The sequence below is a fragment of the Hetaerina americana genome, unplaced genomic scaffold, assembly GCF_022747635.1.
Source record: "Hetaerina americana unplaced genomic scaffold, ioHetAmer1.1.p SCAF_49, whole genome shotgun sequence".
In the NCBI taxonomy this organism is placed as follows: Eukaryota; Metazoa; Arthropoda; class Insecta; order Odonata; family Calopterygidae; genus Hetaerina; species Hetaerina americana.
The window spans coordinates 1,741,167-1,748,141 of NW_027287084.1; the positions used below are offsets into that span (position 1 = coordinate 1,741,167).

General features: G+C 37.6%; 1 long non-coding RNA gene across 1 annotated transcript; it reads left to right on the forward strand.

The window, feature by feature from the left end:
- The first annotated feature begins 3,787 nt into the window (after window positions 1–3,787).
- On the forward strand, window positions 3,788–5,489 carry LOC139693426 (uncharacterized). Its single transcript, XR_011702046.1, has 3 exons — window positions 3,788–3,976; window positions 4,468–4,713; window positions 5,149–5,489. It is a non-coding gene; the product is annotated as an uncharacterized lncRNA (long non-coding RNA).
- Window positions 5,490–6,975: the final 1,486 nt, after the last annotated feature.

Sequence of the window (6,975 nt, forward strand, 5' to 3'; positions counted from 1 at the left end):
CGAACGAAGAATTAGAAGTTTAAATTTCGTTTTGGGTTAATCAAAGTAATTTTTAAGTATGCATTATTTAAGAGGTATAGAATAGATCGTAGTTTTCCCTGTTTCACGATGAAATCTTCCTTTTCATTAAAGCTATGATATTTAAATGAAAGAATCTTTCATATTTACCTACTTGCACGGGCAGTACCTATTTTCACGAATGCAATGCTTATTCATCTATCCTTTCTGTTTTTATTCTTGGGTGTGAAGACAACTGGAACATAAAGCCTTGGCATCCTCTAAAATTATTGGTAATGGTAATAAAGATAGTAATATTGTACAATCACATATTGTTTTTCCATGAACCAATGTCTTTATCAATTATACTTATTTATTTAAATACCTCCATAAAACCAAGTAAATACTTCTTCAGGCCCACCTTACTTAGGCTTGACTGACATCCACTGTTGTAATACTTGAAATGTCTACTTACTCGGTAAGACCATCTATGCTGTTGAATTCTTTTACATTACTTAAAAGTGATATTATTTCCCCCTATATTTTTCTTATGTTCATTTGTGAAAATATTAATTTTCATGTAACAACATGCTGGTCATGCACTGAACTCGAAGATCAAACTGGAAACGTTTTAAAAAAGTAATGAAGTGGTAAAATTAGGAATAACATAAATTTGAATTTCCCATCATTCAGGCAATCTATCAAACATTGCCTATTGTAGTGCATGATCAACTAATAGCGGCACTTGCTGTGAAAAATGTTGTACTAAATGCATTTTAAGTTTCTCAAAGTCACTCAAACACAATGATTTTCAAACATTATATATATTTTTGATTCATCATATCCCTCCAGTGGCTTCAATTTCAAAATTTTTCTCCAAGCTCAAGTTGAACGCTATTTTGATGAATTTGTCTGGCTTTTTCCAGCTTCACAATGTTGTGGCATACTTGCAGCATTTTAACTAACTTGTATTAAGGGGAGAGTTATAATTATCAAGAATTAAGAATCTGATTTTGCAATAAGTACAATGAATGCCAGCAAGCACCGTTTGATAAGTATATAAGATCTGATTCATTTTATTTTTCAAGTGCAACGAGGAGTGGATTTTAAAACTTCCTAATGGTGGTGGGGTCCAGATTGTGTTGAATTTCTAAATTTAACTTTTGTTTTTGTCAGATTTAATGCTTTCCGTATATGTGTAATGATTAACCCTGAGCACTGTTCTTATTCCAAAATGAAATGCATGTTGAGGGAAGGAAGGACTTCCAGATAAGAGAGCAAATTTACTTAACCAAAATTTACGCTTGCCTATTTATCTATTACTATCCCTGGCTATTTATTTAACTATTTTGTTCCTTTGGGCCTAATTATTCCAAATTCATTCTCAAATGTCAAAATTGAAATGTTATAAAACAATTCCACTGTTTAAGAATTTCCGAGATAGCATTGCCAACAATTGCGACCTCTGACTATTTTCAGTAATCACATTTTTTCGAGATTAAATCGATCGCAAACTCCTATTTCCGTAAAATAATTATCGAAAAGGAGGATTTATGATCAAGTTTCCGCTAATACACCTGATAAAAGAGTAAAAGGTGTAAAAATAAATGCCAGTGCCATATGGCCACAAGAAGTGGCTATATGCGAACGTTTTAAGATTCGTACGACATTTTTTTTCAGTCATCACGAAATCGGTATTTTTAAAAGAAGAGAGACAACGGAAGCAACGCACTTTTTGTGCGAAATATACCAAATTGCCGCAAAAAAATCATACCCCGACTTATTGGGAATAATCAAATATCTGTGAATTTTTCCGAAATTTCATTTTGAGCCTGAGGATCAACCTCAGAGATGCCCCCTGATGTTCCAGTATCACAAAGCACATACAGAGCTAAACTCAATTTTCATTTGATTGGAGCGGAATTTGCTCGGGAATGAGAATATTCCGCCTCGCAGAATGCTTTACCTGGACGGCTGACCCAGCCAAATAAAATTGTTCATCGTCGCTCTTCAAATGCTCAAGAGCACCATTTAAGAATACCAAAATTTGTAGGAATTTCTTATTGTGCTACAGTTAAGGTTGTTCAAACAAGGAATTTTCCTCCCTCGGCGCAACTCCATTTACTTAATTCTGGCGAACTAAAGTTTGGGATGCCAAATGACATCAAGAGTGGAAGAAACACCATTGAAAGTTGCAATTTGAATGCCTATCAGAGTCATTAAATTTCATTAACATGCGTGCAGGAGGGCACCATCCTGCCGAGGACCCCCTGATTTGGAGAAATAGGGTCTCGAATGAGACTGCGCCCAGGGTCCAAGGGACGGCTTAGTGACATGCCGATGACTTCGCCTACGACCATCACTTCCGAAATATATATTTACGCATTGAATAAAAATTGGGAAAAATGTCGACCGCCTGTTAGGCATTTCCACGTTTCTCCGTTATAATCATAAAATAAATCTCATAATAATTTGACAGACATAGTTTGCGCACGGTAGCAAAGTTATACTGACAGAAGCAGCTTTTATAAAATAAAAAATACCCAACTGCAACAAATATAAACAAAATCAACGGCTCACGGAAAGTAGACTTTTTGTTATGATAAAACAGCGCCAATGAAACACGCGAAATTCAATTTTCACATAGCTGCTCTGCACATTTGTTTAGTTACAAGTCACTTCTTCAATCATTAGGTTGGCTAATAACGTAAATTTCAATATTGTTTACTTACCTAATATTGTTTTTGCTCACCAAACCCTTAAAACGAAAAATTTTCCTTCATCCGTAAAAAGTCCCTGAAAGGAACCAACATACTGTGTTGGGCGTTTCTTGTAAATTCGAATTCATGCATGAAACAACATTTCATCCATGACTTCGCAATACTTCACTGTATTTCATGAAGAAAATGACCAAAAAACAGATACATGAAAGTTCCACGAACAATTCAGTGAAGATTTGTTTTCTTGCTATTTTACAAATAAAGTGGATATTAAATTAAAATAGCCAGCCTGCGAAAAAAATCAGAAAATACTTCTTATTCATTCTTCTGTCTTCATTTTATCATTGCAAATAAGGGCCATGGGTACCGTGTAGGCAAGTACAACTTTCTCGTGAGGCGGAGGTGGCACAAAGAAAGGAAGAAAGTAACCCATCTACCCTAGATATGAGAAATTCACAAGCAGTAGTACCTGGGACCAAGCGAACTCTACCAAATTAACGGATTTTCAGATTAAAGACTCAATTCAGCCTCTCGTGGCAGCACTTCAAAATGTTAGGCCAAAATAGTTGTCGGTTTTGGATATTCTAGGAGAGGTACTAGATTTTCACGGGCTCTGGTGTTATATAAATGAAATTTTCCTCTGAAATTAAACATACCTATTTTTCTATTTCATTTTTTTATTAAAATAAAATAAACTTTTTAATATGCACAAAAAATTTATAAAGTCATGGAAATCAAGAATTTGAAAACGAATCGTTTTCATATTTATCAACTCCGGGCTTTATAATTCTCTCACATAATTTTCCATTTATCCCAGTACTGAATTTCTTAGAAGAGAATTACGCAACAGTGACGGATTACACGAGTAACTCCTGACGTTGTCGCAATTTTCGGACCGCAGTCACCAGTGACCGAGTGGTTGTGTATTTACAAGTGCATTTCAAGGAAACTTATGGTGCCTCCCCAAGTCCCATGTACGTCACTCGACATGGGTTCCCCTAATGCGGAAACCGTTACGAAATGCAAGGGTGTTTGAATGCATTGGTCGCACTACGATCGAAGAGAAACAAAAACTTCCCGCTAGTGAGATAGTTCCGAGACATGCGCAGCACCTCCCTTCCCCAACCTCCATCCTCGCCGCCGCTACCCCTTATTTTCATCACAGCAGTCGAGCAGAGGACAGAGAGGAGAAGACAATCGAGGAAGGGCTACAGAACAAATATAACAGGGGAAACCAAAGCGGAAGATTCGACCAAAACGTAAGTACTGAAACAATGCATGTTTACCCTACTCTTGCATTTTTCCCCTGACTGAAGCATTTGTGGGTTGGCATAGATGAAGTAAGCTCTGCGCTAATGAATAAATAAATTACGCGTGATATTTTAAACTTTTGATTTCCTCAGTGCGAACGTTCTGAGGTAGTGCTGTATTGTCTCGAAACATCTCTTGTCCTGGCTTAACCACTGTTTATTGACTTTGAAGCGTTATTACAGTGAATAATTGGGAGAAATTTGAATCAGCCTTGGGAAATGTTTACTAAATAATCCGCAGAAATTTATATCAATTCAATTGGACATACATTTATGTGTGTTTGTGAATGGGGATAAAAAATCGCACCGATTCCCGTCCGTTCCAGACGGATCCCATGCCATAAAATTTTGCGAATATCGTTAATTCGTGGCGTCATCTACTGCGACATGCGACTGTTGACTTCTTCTGACCCAGGAAAACATTTCCTATTGCCTGGCAGGTGGAAGAGAAATGAGTGGCGTCATTTTCAAGGCCCAGTTGATTTCGGAGTGCAGCGCAGACGGTGACCTGTGCCCCGGCGGTGGTGGCGACGGTGTGTTCAGGATGGGATGGTTCAGCGTCTCGGGCAAGGGAGTTTCGGGGACCCAGAAACCTCCATCACCCACGGACTACCAATACATAAGAAACCGTTTGACTCACATTTTATGTTTACCTTCGGGCCAAGATTTCGACGTGTGTTATAGAGGTAAATCGGGATGGGTGGAGCGGACATATCGCAAGTACACGTAATTATAGCGATTGTAATCCATGCAAATCATTCATCTAAACCGACTGCAGAGAGCCATTTCAAATTCATTCTCACTGATTCAAAATTTCTACCTGGTATTTTGACTCTATGCGCCTTGTTTATTATTTGATTTATATCTCAAATAGATATAACGGGAAAACGTGTGTTTTTCCAGGGGTAAAAGACTAGCCCCATACTTAGTCATAAATATTGATGTGGAGATGGCCTCTGGTGGTTACAGAGAACGAGATTAAGGTCATTTTTGGTAAATAACGATCTTTACATGCATGAATACTTGAATAATTGAACTTCTTTCGCATACTTTTTCAAAACATCCATTCATTTTTATCCATTATTTGAGAATTAACACTGTCCTGTTTGGTTGTTTTTAAGGTTCCGACGGAAAGAGGATATCAATCGATCAGGATGAAGAACTTCGGAAAGCAGTGTCTCAGTTGGATGATGGATTGTGCAAGGTCTACGTCTGTCTCAAAGGTCCCAATATGGCCTGCGGTTGATCAAGTTCGCCTGGAGTGTCCTTGGTGAGGATGTGCGACCTTTTTTTGGGCGACACCCTGCTCAAAAGCCGTCTCGTTGAAAGTGGCTAATTTCGAACGCTTCGGCACACAGATCACCACGAAAAACATTTTAATGATATTTAACGGAACAAATTTCCTGCAGTGGATCTCGGAGAAATCTATTTTTATTGGAATAAAAATGTTATTTAAAGAAATTGGTGTCCTTTCATGCCAGAGACCCGTCTCAAGCTTGTATTTAATCTAGGCGCAGTTAGCGCAACAGTGCAGCACGGTGTTAAGATTTATTAATTCTCTTGCGTAACATAGCCTCAGGAATGCTGTAGGTGTGTAGCTCACTGCCAAAGTTGTGACTGCACCTTAAGACTTGGTGCCAAGAACTTTTGGGAGAGTGTGGCCACCTTCCTCTCTGTGACAGTGATTTGGCAAGGATGCATGTTTAATTAACGGGTGGACTAACAACCTTAAAGGTAAGGAACGATTATTTCATCCACCTGGATATGTTTAGCTGGTGAGACTGCGGTGGTGTAAGAAAAGAATATCTGAGAAACGGGCATTCATTTTGATGGAAAAGAAATTAAACAAATTATTCAAATTAGGTTAAGTCCATCGAACCAAAAATATTCTGTTGAATAAATACATACATTAGGTATTTAGAGCCGGAAGCGAAAAGAGGGTTCTCGGGAGTGTTTGTAGGAGACATAAATTACTGAATTATACGTACATGTATGACGGTATTTGATAAAGGCCATCATTCAATTCAGTTGGTCACTATTGGAGAATAACAACTTAAATAATGGAGACAGATTGGTGATTAATACTGGCAAGACATGTCAAAGATTCGAGATAGGAAAATTTATGAATAGGGCGCTTTATAGAGATTTGGACAAGTGAAATATGACTTTCGGAGATCGATAAAGGCATACAGAAAAGAAATGAGAGAATATAGAAAAAGCAGACTATTAAACGACATAATTTGACAAGCAATTTTTTAAAATGTTTCCATTCAATCATTAATTTCAACTTTTATGCGTGTTACAAATTATAGCACATGCCCTAAGTAATTCAAATGCCAATTTGGGGGTTTTGTTGACAAAGAGGCGACGGATACTCTAGGTCATATTGTAAAGAAATATTAGGATTAACATTAATATGGAGCGTAGTTTTGTATGGCTCGGAAACTTGGTCGTTGAGGCAAGAGGGTAAGGGTAGATTAGTCTTTTGAGTGAGGATGCGAATGAAGCAAAATGGGCGGAGAAGAAAGTCAACGATAAAGTTCTAGGCTTAGTAGGGAAAGAGAAAAATCTTGGAAAAAATTCGGAGACGGCGGGGCAAGTGGTTGCCGTAGATATTGAGAGACCAAGGAATGCTGAGAAAAGTAATTGAGGGGAGAATTCAGGAAAAGCAAGGTAGAGGTGGGGGGAGAATAATAATTTTAGATGAAATCAAGGGAAACAAAAAGTTTGCAGAACTTAAGAGCAAGTAATCGTAATATTTGTAAGGGTTTAAGGATGTTATGTGTAATGCCAGTTAGAGCTTATGATTACAGAAGTGCGTATGTAGAGCCACTGTCCATAGAAAACCTACCCCAAGCCGGTAGACTACTGTTAATACAAATGAAGAATAAAAAAAACAAATGGTTTTTCAACGTATCGAGTTTCAGTAGAAATTCTAATAACATCAT